The sequence below is a fragment of the Schistocerca serialis genome, chromosome 2, assembly GCF_023864345.2.
Source record: "Schistocerca serialis cubense isolate TAMUIC-IGC-003099 chromosome 2, iqSchSeri2.2, whole genome shotgun sequence".
Lineage (NCBI taxonomy): Eukaryota > Metazoa > Arthropoda > Insecta > Orthoptera > Acrididae > Schistocerca > Schistocerca serialis.
This window is the reverse complement of record NC_064639.1, coordinates 1104893058-1104909541: the sequence shown is the minus strand read 5'-3', so window position 1 is coordinate 1104909541 and position 16484 is coordinate 1104893058.

Sequence of the window (16484 nt, the reverse complement as noted above, 5' to 3'; positions counted from 1 at the left end):
CCACACAACAGACACGGCCGACCGCTTCAGCGGTACAAGAATCACTTTCCATGGACAAAAACCTGGATGATCCGCCGACCTGGCCAGTGGTGGAAAATAGTACTACGACTCTGGAGCTACCGAACGCGACAGACATTGACGCCGGCAAGATGGCAATTGATTCCCTTATTGTACCGACCGAAGCGTTTGTTCCGGCGGAGCGTGAGTCAGTGCCGTCTTCTGACAATGAAGGCCATGTACGGAAACAGCGATCACCGAAACGCCGAAAGCGCCGTCGTCGGACCGTGTCGGAACACAGCGGTTTGCATTCGGCCGGGGAAGAACAACTGACCACTCAAGAAGCCAGCCGCGAAGCTGAGGCTGTTTCCACTGACTCCAACCTTGCAGAACAGACAGAAAAATATGCAGCCTTCGAACATCAGCCCATTGATAGAAACAGTGAGCAGCGGGAAGGTACCAGTGCAGGCAGCGAAGTCGCCCGGTCCCTTACTACCAAACATTCCGAGGCTATGGAACATGAACAGACATCCGCGCCCGCTTCGTGGGCCGAGGACGTCGAGACACAAGATCCCGATCCGCGGCCAGCTGAGGCGCCGCCGGATCATGCAGCATAAGCAGCACAAGGAGGACCGCGTTTGGCGGGGGGTGACATCACTTCCGATGTTCGCTTCTCTCCAACTTCAACATGGATAACCTCGCCCAAACAACGCGTTGCCAGGCTTACCGCCTGGCGACAATGAATATCAACATGATCAGTTCTCCTGTCAAGATCCAACTTTTGAAAGAAACCATACGAGCCATGGGCGTTGACTTTGCTTTCCTACAAGAAGTGAAAACGACTGCACTCCCGCACTTTTACGGTTACGCCACACATGTGACGCCCGGTAGCCCTGCAGACACCGGAGTGGCGATATTAGTGCGTGAAGGTATTGAAGTTACCGACGTCAAGTTTCTTCCCTCCGCGCGAGGAATAGCATTTACGGCACTCAACACCCGATTCATTAATGTTTACGCGCCGTCGGGTACCACAAGACGTCACGACCGCGCCAGATTCTACTCCACAGATGTCGCTCCCCTTTTCCTTGGACGATACGACCACAGCGTCTTCGCCGGCGATTTTAATTGCGTACTTCACCCCAAGGACCAACTCCCACATTACATGCCTTGTCCGGAACTGGGTGCGATGATCCGAGATCTTCACTTGTGCGACACGTGGGAAAAAATCCACGGTAACCGCTCTGGCCACACTCATCTTACCAGTCATTCGGCCAGCCGACTTGACCGCATATATGTGTCACAAGATCTCACACAAGGTGTGGTGGACGCCGAATTATGGCCTCAAGCCTATTCCGATCACAGTGCCTATATCTGCACTATACACCTACGCCCCCAACAAGTCTGGCGCAGCAATGGCTTTTGGAAGCTCAACATAACTCATCTCCAGGACGTGGATTGCCGTCGGCAAGTTGCAGCAACGTGGACTGACTGTGAACGCCGCCACCCACGATACACCTCGACCCTGGAGTGGTGGCTCCTCTGTGCCAAACCAGCAATCCGTAGGACACTTATGCGATATGGCAAGGACGTGACTGCGTGGCATCGACAGACCCTCGATTTTTACTACGCGGCATTCAGGGACCTCGACGCCTTACCCCCTTCCCCGGAGAGACAACATGACCAAAGCAGAATCAAGGCTCACATACTATCATTGACGAAGCGTCGACTAGAAGGTGCAGTAGTCCGCTCGCGACGGCACGACCGAACGGTTGCAGAGGAACCCACTATGCACCACGTTGTGGCGGATAAGCGCCGACAACGCCAACATTTGATCGCACAACTCAGGACACACGACGGTCGCTTATGTACGACCCAAGCTGAACGCCGATTACAAGATTTTCACCAGGATTATGGCGAGCCGTATTAAGACGACTTTGCCGATGATCCTCGCTCCAGAACAGACGTCGCAGGGGGGCGAAGCCAACATACACATGGCCACCGGTGACTGCAGGGACTTAATAGCGATCGCTTCTGCGTGCCGTCTGAGAGCGGCGATCGTCTCCGTCGATTTCAACCGCGCCTTTGATAGAGTGCACCACAACTTCCTCCTACGAGTGATGGACTGTATGGGATTCCCCCCGGGCCTCATCGACACACTACGGCGTCTTTGGACCGCAGCCAGCTCACACGTCCAGGTCAATGGAAGGACGGTCGGACCAGTACCCATTAAGAGGTCTCTACGACAGGGTTGTCCCCTTTCTACCTACCTTTATGCAATCGCACTCGAGCCACTCCTAGAGGGCCTTAACCACCGCCTATCTGGCATCACGCTTCGGGACTTCACCTTTTGCTATAGGCCATACGCTGACGACCTCCTACTGCTGGTTCGTTCCAATGACGAAGTTCAAAGCGATACGGACAGGCCGCAGGCAGTCTTCTGAACATCAACAAGTCGGCGGCGTTGGACATTGGGCGTGGTCTCGGACCGGAAGCCCTCGCTCCCCTCCCACCAGTTTCTGATCTGCGATATTTGGGAATCACGTTCAAGAAAGATGTACGTAAAACAGCTGCAGCAAACTACCGACGGTTATTACAGATCATACGCGCAATGGTGCGACAGAACCTGCTCCGGGACTTGAATCAGCTACAACGTGTAGAATACCTGAACCTCTACGTAGCATCCAAACTCAACCACGTGGCACAGGTCCTCCCACTACCGCTGCAGATAGGTCGCCGGCTTCAGGCGGCCTTCAGTTACTACGTTTCCGCAGGTCATATCTTTAAAGTACGATACGACACTCCTACCCTCCCAGTGCACAAAGGAGGGCTGGGATTGGTCAACGTCAGGGCGAGAGCAGCTGCCCTTTACATGAGCAACATGAGGAAACTATGGAAAAGTCAATATACCTCTCTCACGGGTCGTTTACTACAGGTTCTGATGCCAGCCTCTAACGTCCCGCCGGTGTCGGTTGCGCACGTCGCACCACAGCTCTCCCATGTGTCGACCTTCATTCTTGATTACAGCTATGTCAGCTCGAACCTCTCCGCCACACGTCCACCAAAGGCGAAAGATTTTTATACCAACCTTCTGCGGGCTGTTCACCATAACGTGGTGGAAAACAAGTACCCTACGGTACACTGGCCAAGAGTGTGGAAAACGATACACCACCACTTTCTGTCATCCACGGTGCGTTCGAAGTGGTATCAGATCGCCAACAAAAAATATGCCACACGCCAGCGACTTCACACTATTGGACTGGCAGACTCCCCTTATTGCCCAGATTGTCACCTTTTGGATACCGATGAACATCGTTTTACTTGCACATCATCGTCCGGAGTTTGGCGACTAACACAGAAGATATTGGCTTGTTACCTCCGGGTCACACCTGATATGATTGACCCGCAGACCCTACTCTGTCCCGATGAAACTTACTTTCCGGCTGCAAAATATCATGCGCTTACATGGTTCAAAGGACTTACCGTCGCCTACATCTTTACCGACGGAGAGAAAGAGCTGCTTGATTACTGGTGGTTCCTACAAAATGCTCACAATGCCCTCGAACGCACACCGAAATACCGTACGCTCTTCGCAAATTATTTACGCAGCGTTTTCGTTAACCCCCCCACTCAGCTGGGGAGTGCCAGGCTGTGGTTAATGTGCTGTGCCGCATCACACTAACGGCTCAACGTTCTGCCTTGTCAGCCATGACCAAAGGAAGAGACAAGCTGCTGCAAGGATACTGTTTTCTTGAGGCACTAGCGAAGCAGAATGCCTCCGTTGCAGATGCCCTTCAAAGGCGCTATTGGAGATTTCAGATAACGATGGCGATGGCGAGGCTCCAAGTGGAAGCAGTTGCATTATCGAAGAACCTTTTAGTTAGAATTACATCAGTTGTTTACATTTTTATTTTTTGATTACTCTTCTATGCCACCTTTGTTGTTGTAACACTTACTTGTAACACTTAGTTACTAGAATTCTCATTTGTACACGCTCCCTAAATGTAATCATATATATATATATATATATATATATATATATATATATATATATATATATATATATATAATGGCAACGGATAGCCCTAACCTAAAAAAAAGGGTAGCGTCTAGAAAAAAAAAGAAAAAAAGGGGGTAGCGTCTTTGATTCATAATCAAATACATCAAATACGTCTTCGGTCCCGGGTTCTATCCCCACCACTGCCTAAATTTTGATAAATAATCAGCATTGGCGGCCGAAGACTTCCGGCATAAGAAGTCAGCCTCATTCTGCCAACGGCCTTGTCAAAGAGGGCGGAGGAGCGGATAGAGGTTCAGGGCACTCTCATGTCCTAGGGGTGGGAAATTGCCCCTAAAGGCGGAAGAATCAGCAATGATCAACGACATGTGGATGCAGAAGGCAATGGAAACCACTGCATTAAAGACTCGTAACGTGTATCCACAGGACATGTGGCCTGTAATTGAAGAAGTGTCATGATGATCTCCCCATTGGCAAAAGATTCCGGAATAGTCCCCCATTCGGATCTCCGGGAGGGGACTGCCAAGGGGGACGTTACCATGAGAAAAAGATTGAATAATCTACGAAAGGATAACGTTCTACGAGTCGGGGCGTGGAATGTCAGAAGCTTGAACGTGGGAGGGAAACTAGAAAATCTGAAAAGGGAAATGCAAAGGCTCAATCTAGATATAGTAGGGGTCAGTGAAGTGAAGTGGAAGGAAGACAAGGATTTCTGGTCAGATGAGTATCGGGTAATATCAACAGTAGCAGAAAATGGTATAACAGGTGTAGGATTCGTTATGAATAGGAAGGTAGGGCAGAGGGTGTGTTACTGTGAACAGTTCAGTGACCGAGTTGTTCTAATCAGAATCGACAGCAGACCAACACCGACAACGATAGTTCAGGTATACATGCCGACGTCGCAAGCTGAAGATGAACAGATAGAGAAAGTGTATGAGGATATTGAAAGGGTAATGCAGTATGTAAAGGGGGACGAAAATCTAATAGTCATGGGCGACTGGAATGCAGTTCTAGGGTAAGGAGTAGAAGAAAAGTTTACAGGAGAATATGGGCTTGGGACAAGAAATGAAAGAGGAGAAAGACTAATTGAGTTCTGTAACAAGTTTCAGCTAGTAATAGCGAATACCCTGTTCAAGAATCACAAGAGGAGGAGGTATACTTGGAAAAGGCCGGGAGATACGGGAAGATTTCAATTAGATTACATCATGGTCAGACAGAGATTCCGAAATCAGATACTGGATTGTAAGGCGTACCCAGGAGCAGATATAGACTCAGATCACAATATAGTAGTGATGAAGAGTAGGCTGAAGTCCAAGACATTAGTCAGGAAGAATCAATACGCAAAGAAGTGGAATACGGAAGTACTAAGGAATGACGAGTTACATTTGAAGTTCTCTAACGCTATAGATACAGCAATAAGGAATAGCGCAGTAGGCAGTACAGTTGAAGAGGAATGGTCATCTCTAAAAAGGGCCATCACAGAAGTTGGGAAGGAAAACATAGGTACAAAGAAGGTAGCTGCGAAGAAACCAAGGGTAACAGAAGAAATACGTCAGCTGATTGATGAAAGGAGGAAGTACAAACATGTTCCGGGAAAATCAGGAATACAGAAATACAAGTCGCTGAGGAATGAAATAAATACGAAGTGCAGGGAAGTTAAGACGAAATTGCTGCAGGAAAGTGTGAAGACATCAAAAAGATATGATTGTCGGAAGGACAGACTCAGCATACAGGAAAGTCAAAAAAACCTTTGGTGACATTTAAAGCAACGGTGGTAACATTAAGAGTGCAACGGGAATTCCACTGTTAAATGCAGAGGAGAGAGCAGATAGATGGAAAGAATACATTGAAAGCCTCTATGAGGGTGAAGATTTGTCTGATGTGATAGAAGAAGAAACAGGAGTCGATTTAGAAGAGATAAGGGATCCAGTATTAGAATCGGAATTTAAAAGAGCTTTGGAGGACTTACTGTCAAATAAGGCAGAAGGGATAGATAACATTCCATCAGAATTTCTAAAATCATTGGGGGAAGTGGCAACAAAACGACTATCCACGTTGGTGTGTAGAATATATGAGTCTGGCGATATACCATCTGACTTTCGGAAAAGCATCATTCACACAATTCCGAAGACGGCAAGAGCTGACAAGTGCGAGAATTATCGCACAATCAGCTTAACAGCTCATGCATCGAAGCTGCTTACAAGAATAATATACAGAAGAATGGAAAAGAAAATTGAGAATGCGCTACGTGACGATCAGTTTGGCTTTAGGAAAAGTAAAGGGACGAGAGCGGCAATTCTGACGATACGGCTAATAATGGAAGCAAGGCTAAAGAAAAATCAAGACACTTTCTTAGGATTTGTCGACCTGGAAAAAGCGTTCGACAATATAAATTGGTGCAAGCTGTTCGAGATTCTGAAAAAAAAGTAGGGGTAAGCTATAGGGAGAGACGGGTCATATACAATATGTACAACAACCAAGAGGGAATAATAAGAGTCGACAATCAAGAACGAAGTGCTCGTATTAAGAAGGGTGTAAGACAAGGCTGTAGCATTTCGCCCCTACTCTTCAATCTGTACATCGAGGAAGCATTGATGGAAATAAAAGAAAGGCTCAGGAGTGGAATTAAAATACAAGGTGAAAGAATATCAATGATGCGATTCGCTGATGACATTGCTATCCTGAGTGAAAGTGAAGAAGAATTAAATGATCTGCCGAACGGAATGAACAGTCTAATGAGTACACAGTATGGTTTGAGAGTAAATCGGAGAAAGAGGAAGGTAATGAGAAGTAGTAGAAATGAGAACAGCGAGAAACGTAACATCAGGATTGATGGTCACGAAGCCAATGAAGTTAACTTCATTGAATTCTGCTACATAGGCAGTAAAATAACCAATGACGGACGGGGCAAGGAGGACATCAAAAGCAGACTCGCTATGGTAAAAAAGGCAATTCTGGCCAAGAGAAGTCTACTAATATCAAATACCGGCCTTAATTTGAGGAAGAAATTTCTGAGGATGTACGTTGTGTGGTAGTGAAACATGGTCCGTGGGAAAACCGGAACAGAAGAGAATCGAAGCATTTGAGATGTGGTGCTAGAGACGAATGTTGAAAATTTGGTGGACTGATAACGTAAGGAATGAGGAGGTTCTACGCAGAGCCGGAGAGGAAAGAAATATGTGGAAAACACTGATAAGGAGCAGGGACAGGATGATAGGACATCTGCTAAGACATGAGGGAATGACTTCCATGGTACTAGAGGGAGCTGTAGAGGGCAAAAACTGTAGAGGAAGACAGAGATTGGAATACGTCAAGCAAATAATTGAGGACGTAGGTTGCAAGTGCTATTCTGAGATGAAGAGGTTAGCACAGGAAAGGAATTCGTGGCGGGCCGCATCAAACCAGTCAGTAGACTGATGACAAAAAAAAAAAAAAAAAAAACAAAAAAAAAACAATGGAGGTCGTGGTTTAATGGTGTGGGGTGGGATAATGATTGGTGCACGTACACCCCTGCATGTCTTCGACAGAGGAACTGTAACAGGTCGCGCGTATCGGGACGTCATTTTGCACCTGTATGTCCGCCTTTTCACGGGTGCAGTGGATCCCACCTTCCTCATGGATGGTAACGCACGGCCCCACCGAGTTGCCGTCGTTGAGGAGTACCTTGCAACAGAAGATATCAGGGGAACGGAGTGGCCTGCCTAAACGCCATAGAGCACGTCTAGGATGCACTCGGTCGGCGTATTGCTGCACGTCTTCAAACTTCTAGGACACTTCCGAAGCTCCGACAGGCCTGGTGCAAGATGGGAAGCTATATCCCAGTAGCTGCTCGACCACCTGACCCAGAGTTGCCAACCCTTTGTGCGGCCTGTTTACATGAGCAGGAAACAGTGGCGTTTTGTAGCACATGTGTTTCAGGACGGTTTTCTCAACTTATCACCAATACAATGGACTTACAGATCTGTGTCGTGTGTGTTCCCTATGTGCCTATGCTGTTAGCGCCAGTTTTGTGTAGTTCCACGTCGTGTGCACCACATTCTGCAATTATCCTTAATTTATGAGCATAAGTGTAATATGTAGCCGGCTGGTGTGGCCGAGCGGTTCTTGGCGTTTCAGTCTGGAACTGCGCGACCACTACGGTCGCAGGTTCGAATCCTGCATCGGCCATGGATGTGTGTGATGTCCTTAGGGTTAGTGAGGTTTAACTAGTTCTAAGTTCTAGGGGACTGATGACCCCAGCTGTTAAGTCCCTGCAGCTGGTCCCGGTGGAGGTTCGAGTCCTCCCTCGGTCATGGGTGTGCGTGTTTGTCCTTAGGATAATTTAGGTTAAGTAGTGTGTAAGCTTAGGGACTGATGACCTTAGCAGTTAAGTCCCATAAGATTTCACACACATTTGAACACTTGTTAAGTCGCATAGTGCTCAGAGCCATTTTGTAATATGTAGTTCAGTTGGTCGAGATGAACGCTCCTAAATTACATCAGATCTTTCTAAAAACTTTGGTACTGTTACGTATTAAGAAACGAAAATGAAATGAAAACACCGCCTGTAGCACTGACAAACAGTAGCATTGGTTACCGCAATTAAAGGCTTCTCTATTACACGGAAATTATCATTCCACATCATTCGGGAGGACAACGGTTCAATCCCGCGTCCGGCCATCCTGATTTAGGTTTTACGTGATTTCCCTAAATCGCTCCAGGCAAATGCCGGGATGGTTCCTTTCAAAGGGCACGGCCGACTTCCTTCCCCATCCGCCTCTAATCCGATGAGACCGATGACCTCGCTGTCTGGTCTCCTCCCCCACAAACCAGCCAACCAACCACATCATTAAAATCATAATTAATTAACGATCTATAAAATCCACTGTCCACGTGAAATTAGATGTCACACCTCGTCTGCTGTGTTACGTAATGCAATTTTTGTTTTGTTTTGGCGTTTGTGCTCATTTCAGACCCTCGTTTTGTTTCATGCAGAGCCATGACACTGCTGAAAGTAAGCAATAAGTTTGTTTACCCGCTCCACATGAACCCTGCGAGTGGTAATGCTAGTGTAGAATGCATCAGCGGGCTAGCACAGAGATTGAAGTCGCCCGTGTAAATGACGTAAAGCATAAAAAATAAAAGAGCATCTGTTAACGACTCCATCATAACAGATTTATTTTAAAGGTCAGAACCAAAGAGTGTAAGTGATTAACGCCTGCTTTATTAGATCTGGAAAACAGAACATTTCGAGAAAAGTGGAAAACAGAATTAATCCAGGCGCTGAGAAAAAAGGGAAACAAAATGTCAAAATGTTTCACATCTGCTGATGGCATTTATAATATTATAAAAAAATCCCCTGAACGAAGTTGAAGAAACTTTAGCCAACCAATTAGGACAATATCAGGGTAGCTTTCGAACGGGAGGATCCTACTCAGAACAGTTTTTTACCTTTGAATGAATCATTCACTACACAATGTTGACCAGAAAACCGACAATAGTATCATTCAATTCATTCTTTATACATTAACGCGGGTGTAGGGGTAGCGTATAAAGACATAGATCCCAAGATCTTCCCAGACTAAATATCGAATAAAAACCATCAGCAACGGCGGTCAAAGATTACTGGTATTAGAAATCACCCTAATTTTGCCAACAGCCTTGCTAAAGAGGGTGAAGGCGCGATCTGAGGTTGAGCAACTCTCGTGCCCTTGGGGTGGAAAACTGCCCAAAAAGGCGGAATAATCAGAAGTGGTGATGCAAAAGGCAAAGGAAATCCCTGCACTGAATAAACATAGTGTCGACGCATAGTACATATGGCTTGTAACGAAAAAGTGTCACGACGATCTCTCCATTGGCAAATGATTCCGGGCTAGTCCCCCATTCGGATCTCCGAGATACTGCTGAGGGAAAGATGACTATGAGAAACTGTTCATGTATACATGACGACTTCGGAAGGAGAATGTGAAGAGAAAGAAAAAGTGTACGACGATATTGAATGTGAAATTCAGAATGTAGGGGGAGATGAAAATCTAATGAACATGGGGGACTAATACGCGGTTTTAAGGGAAGGAACAGAAGAAAAGTTAACTAGAGAATACGGGCTAGACATTAGGAATGAAAGAGGAGAAAGTCTAATTGAGTTCTGCAATAAATTTAAGGTGGTAATAAGGAATATCACGTTCAAGAATCACAGGAGGAGGTGGTACACGTAGAAAAGGTTCGGAGACATGGGAAGATCCTCGATGGATTGCATCATGGCCGTACAGTGAGTTTGAAATCAGATACTGGATTGTATGCCGTACCCAGGACCAGATATAGGACTGATTCAGCACACAGAAAAGTAAAAAAGAACTTACGCAAGGGTGCTAACAATAAGAGTTCAATGGTAATAGCACTCCTAGAAACAAAGGAGAGAGCAGATACGTAGAAAGAGGACATTGAAGAACTGTAAGAGAGGGGGGAGGGGGGGGGGAGAATTTGTTTGATGACTTGACAGAAGACTGGAGCCGATATGGAAAACGTACGGGACCAAATATTAGAGTTTAAAAGAGCCCTTGAAGACCTGAGCTCAAAGAAAGCAGAAAAGATAGAAAGCATTGCACCGGAATTTTTAAAATTATTTGGAGAAATGGAAACAAAACGACTGCTCAGTTTGGTGTGTAGAATGTATGAGACTGGCTGTATACCATCAGATTTCCGGAAAAAATATCAACCACACAGTTTCTAATACGGTAATTGTACATACGTATAAATAGTATTGCACAATAAGCTTGACATGTCATGCGCCAAGCTGCTGAGAAGTGTAATATATGGGAGAACGGATAAAACTGAGAGTCTCTTAGACGACGATCTGTATAGTATTAGGAAAGATAAAGACACCGGAGAGGTAGTTCTGACAGCTCTTGACGATGGAAGCAAGACAGAAGAAAACCCAAGCTACTCTCATGGGATTCGTCGATCTACAAAAAGCATCCGGTAATGTGATATGTCGCAAAATGTTCCAAATCCTGAAAATATGGGAGTATACTACATGGAAAGGCGGGTGACATAGAGGACGTACAAGAACCAAGAGGGAAAAATAATATAGGAATGTAAAGAACTTAGTGATCCGATTAAAAATTGAAGACAGCTTTGAAACCTCTAGCCCCTACTATTCAATCGAAGAAGCCATAACAGAGAGAGAAAAAAATGGTTCAAATGGCTGTGAGTACTATGGGACTTCACTTCTGAGGTCATAAGTCCAATAGAACTTAGAACTACTTAAACCTAACTAACCTAAGGACATCACACACATCCATGCCCGAGGCAGGATTCGAACCTGCCACCGTAGCGGTTGCGCGGTTCCAGACTGTAGCGCCTAGAAACGCTTGGCCACGGAGAGAAAGGGGGTTTAAAATGCATGGTGAAAGGATATCGATGATAGGATTCGCTGATGTTATTGCTGTCCTCAGTGGAAGTGTAGGAGAATTACAGGACCTGTTAAATGGAATGAACACTTTGAACTCTACAGAATGTCGACTGAGGGTAAATGGAGGAAATACGGAAGTAATGAAGACTAGCAGAAATGAGAATCGCGAGAAACTTAAAAATTGTTTTTCGTAGTTATCGAAGTAGGCGAAGGAATTCTGCTTCCTTGGAAGCAAAATGATCGATGACGGGCGAAGCAAGGAGGACATGAAAAGCAGAATACCTTAAGCAAAGAGGACATTTACTTCTGGTAAAGAGGACATTCTTGGCCACGAGAAGTCTATCCGTGTCAAACATAGGCTCTTATTTGAGGAAGAAATCGTAGGAAATTACGATTAGAGCACAGAATTGTATGCTAGTGGATAACGGCCAGGAGAACAACCCGAACAGAAGAGAGTCAAAGTACCGCGCTAGCCATTAAAATTGCTACACCAAGAAGAAACGCAGATGATAAACGCGTATTCATTGGACAAATATATTATACTAGAACTGACATGTGATTACATTTTCACGCAAATTTGGTTGCATAGATCCTGAGAAATCAGTACCCAGAACAACCACCTCTGGCCGTAATAACGGCCTCGATACGCCTGGGCTTTGAGTCAAACAGAGCCTGGATGGCGAGTACACGTACAGCTGCCCATGCAGCTTCAACACGATACCACAGTTCATCAAGAGTAGTGACTGGCGTATCGTGACGAGCCAGTTGCTCGGCCACCATTGACCAGACATTTTCAATTGGTGGAAGATCTGGAGAATGTGCTATCCAGGGCAGCAGTCGAACATTTTCTGTATCCAGACACGCTCGTACAGGACCTGCAACATGCTGTCGTACATTATTCCGCTGAAATGTAGGGTTTAGCAGGGATCGAATGAATGGTAGAGCCACGGGTCGTAACACATCTGAAATGTAACGTCCACTGTTCAAAGTGCCGTCAATGCGAACAAGACGTGACAGGGACGTGTAACCAATGCCACCCCATACCATCACGCCGGGTGATACGTCAGTATGGCGATGACGAATACACGCTTCCAATGTGCATTAACCGCGATGTCGCCAAACAGAACATGGATTCATTCGAAAAAATGATGTTTTGCCATTCTTACACCTAGGTTCGTCGTTGAGTACACCATCGCAGGCGCTCCTGTCTGTGATGCAGCGTCAAGGGTAACCGCTACCATGGTCTCCGAGCTGATAGTCCATGCTGCAGCAAACGTCGTCGAACTGTTCGTGCAGATGGTTGTTGTCTTGCAAACCCTCCTGAACCCACCGAGTCCATATTATGCTAACAGTCATTGGATCTCGAGCCGCAATGTCACGATACGGTGAACCGCAATCGCTATTGGCTACAATCCGTCCTTTATCAAAGTCGGAAACGTGATGGTACGCATTTCTCCTCCTTACACAAGGCATCACAACAACGTTTCACGATGCAACGTCGGTCAACTGCTGTCTGTGTATGACGAATCAGTTGGAAAATTTCCTCATGTCAGCATGTTATAGGTGTCGCCACCGGCGCCAACCTTGTGTGAATGCTCTGAAAAGCTAATGATTTGCATATCACAGTATCTTCTTCCTGTCGGTTAAATTTCGCGTCTGTAGCACGTCATCTTCGTGGTGTAGCAATTTTAATGGCCAGTAGTGTATTGGAGAAGTACTGCAACAGAGGAATGTCAAAAAGTACTGAAACATACAAAACAATAAGATAGTTTCGTATCACAAATAAGAAGATGTAGAGAGATACCCAAGTTTTTCCTGTGCGAGACCTCCTGCGTACATGAAGCGCTCCGGTTCCGGAAAACTAACTGTGAGCTGGGCAGGCCTGTAAGATCTAAGTTAACAACTTAAACATACCTTATTTTATGAGATGACGCGATTTCTAACGCCATGACCATAGATTCTAAAGTGGATGTTCACAAAAAATATTATTTTAATGTTCACGGAAGGTGTCTAACAGAAACGCTCTTACAGTAAACACAATAATTTATTCAAAAAACATAGTGAAAAATGAACATATTTTTCAAGATTACAGAGTGCTTTATGAACACAATGCATGAAACTTCAACTAATGGAATTTGGATGGTTGGTAAAATCACTTTCTTCAATGAGTTAACTAAGCACTAATTTTGTCTGAAAATTCTTTAACCCCAAATGAGAACAGTGACTGCACATCTGCTGACTAATGAAAAGGCTTATGCACTCAGTACAGCAACTGTGATCTTGAGACAAGTTGTTGTACAGAAATCAGCAAACGCAGATCACGAATGCCACTCACGCACACCGTAATTATTCCCAGAAAGCTGTGCTGGACGCCACTAACATGCGAATGGCAGTGCTGCATGTGACGTGGGCATCGCGCTGTTACTGCTGCTGCATCTCCGAACGCTACTCGCCTGCTGCCCGGATCACGACTTCAGTGTCCCTACTGTGCTCTTCAACCTCAACCCACTATGAACTCTCGCCTGTCTCTTTGTTTTCTGGCATCTTCCTACGTCCAGGAATATTTTCGCCCCAAGACTTACACGTCCGCCAGAAACGAGAAGTGCACACACGGTGGCCCAATAGGGTGCATTCCCTCCAGCGCACAGAATTCCACCAAGACTGTGTGTCATGGTAATAATGCAATATTATCGCAAATCGCCATCCGACTTCTAAAGAACAACTGCTACAGCTCTATCTCTGTGACATCACTAATATACAGGGTGAGAATTATTGAACTATAACAGGTGGCAGGGGTAAAATACAGGGAGCGAAAGGCTATTTACAATCTGTACAGAAACCAGATGGCAGTTATAGGAGTCGAGGCACATGAAAGGGAAGTAGTGGTTGGGAAGGGAGTAAGACAGGGTTGTAGCCTCTCCCCGATGTTGTTCAATCTGTATATTGAGCAAGTAGTAAAGGAAACAAAAGAAAAATTCGGAGTAGGTATTAAAATTCATGAAGAAGAAATAAAAACTTTGAGGTTCGCCGATGACATTTTAATTCTGTCAGAGACAGCAAAGGACTTGGAAGAGCAGTTGAATGGAATGGACAGTGTCTTGAAAGGAGGATATAAGATGAACACCAACAAAAGCAAAACAAGGATAATGGAATGTAGTCTAATCAAGTCGGATGATGCTGAGGGAATTAGATTAGGAAATGAGACACTTACAGTAGTAAAGGAGTTTTGCTATTTGGGGAGCAAAATAACTGATGATGGTCGAAGTAAAGGGGATATAAAATGTAGACTGGCGATGGGAAGGAAAGCGTTTCTGAGGAAGAGAAATTTGTTAACATGGAGTATAGATTTAAGTGTCAGGAAGTCGTTTCTGAAAGTATTTGTATGGTGTGTAGCCATGTATGGAAGTGAAACGTGGACGATAACTAGTTTGGACAAGAAGAGAATAGAAGCTTTCGAAATGTGGTGCTACAGAAGAATGCTGAAGATTACATGGGTAGATCACATAACTAATGAGGAAGTACTGAATAGGATTGGGGAGAAGAGAAGTCTGTGGCACAACTTGACCAGAAGAAGGGGTCGGTTGGTAGGACATGTTCTGAGGCATCAAGGGATCACAAATTTAGTATTAGAGGGCAGCGTGGAGGGTAAAATTCGTAGAGGGAGACCAAGAGATGAATACACTAAGCAGATTCAGAAGGATGTAGGTTGCAGTAGGTACTGGGAGATGAAAAAGCTTGCACAGGATAGAGTAGCATGGAGAGCTGCATCAAACCAGTCTCAGGACTGAAGACTACAACAACAACAACAATAGTTACTGAACTATATGCAGTAAAATCGTCGTAACTTATGAACAGTTTTGCGTTATGACGTTCAAACTGCAGTGTTGGCAGCAGGGAATGATGGGAATTAGTATGCGTATGGTTTGGCCTAGACCACTTTCATTTGAAAGGCTTCACCAATAAGCAAATTTGGCGCATTTGTGGGACTGACAATCCGCATTTCGCGATCGATAAGTCTCTTCATCCTCAACGGGTGACTGTCTGGTGTGCAATGTACAGTCACGGAATAATCGGTGCGGCATTCCTTGATAGCACAGTGACTAACGAACGGTACGTGAAGGTTTTGGAAGATGATTTCATTCCCGTTATTCAAAGTGACCCTGATGTCGACAAGATGTGGTTCATACAAGACAGAGCTCGATCTCATCGAAGAAGGAGAGTCTTTGATGTCCTGGAGAAGCTCCTTGAGGAACGCATTCTGGCTCTGGGGAACCCACAGGCCATTGGCATGGGCCTCCATTGGCCGCCACATTCTCCGGATCTGAACACATGTGACTCCTATTTTTGGGCTATATTAAAGACAAGGTGTCCCAAATCCGTGGTACTGTGCATCTCTACGCTCGCAGTCATTTGGCACCACTTCAAAATGAAAAGAAATGAGGCTAGTTAGAGCGCAGCATGTCAGGTCTCTGGGATTCGATTTATTTGAATGAATATTGCCCATGTAATCTACACTGGTACTTTTACTCATTCCTTAATCGACTTCGTATAGAAAGAAAGAGGTGTGCAAAACAGCTTGTCATGTCTCATCTGAATATCATAATTTAGTATCTGGTGTGTTGCCGTTATACTTTCAGTAAATGAAAGTACAGATTTCTTCAGTGATTGAAAGTCTTTTATCGTAGTGTGGCGCCCATCCATACTGACGCACACGGCAGGAGTATTCGATCATATCAATATACTGCCTGCTTGTGCCACATGATGACCGATTCATTGTTGCGCAGTATGATACCAGTGCTGTTCAGATTTCTTTTAAAAGATTAATGACCTTGTTACTCTGTCACTGTACTTTCAGAAGACAAAGTAAAAACCTGATGACCCCGTCTATTGTCGCTACATGGTGTTTGCCAGCTGACTATATTAATTTCGGTCGTGGCAGTTAACCTCCATGAACTCTGGACATTGTGCCTTTTGTTCTGACAGCGTGCTTGCATATTTTTGTTTCCTAAGCTAGTTTAGACTCAGTCTTAGTAATCTCCTTCTGTTTGAGACACACATTTTTTAACTATTTTTTTAAAATTT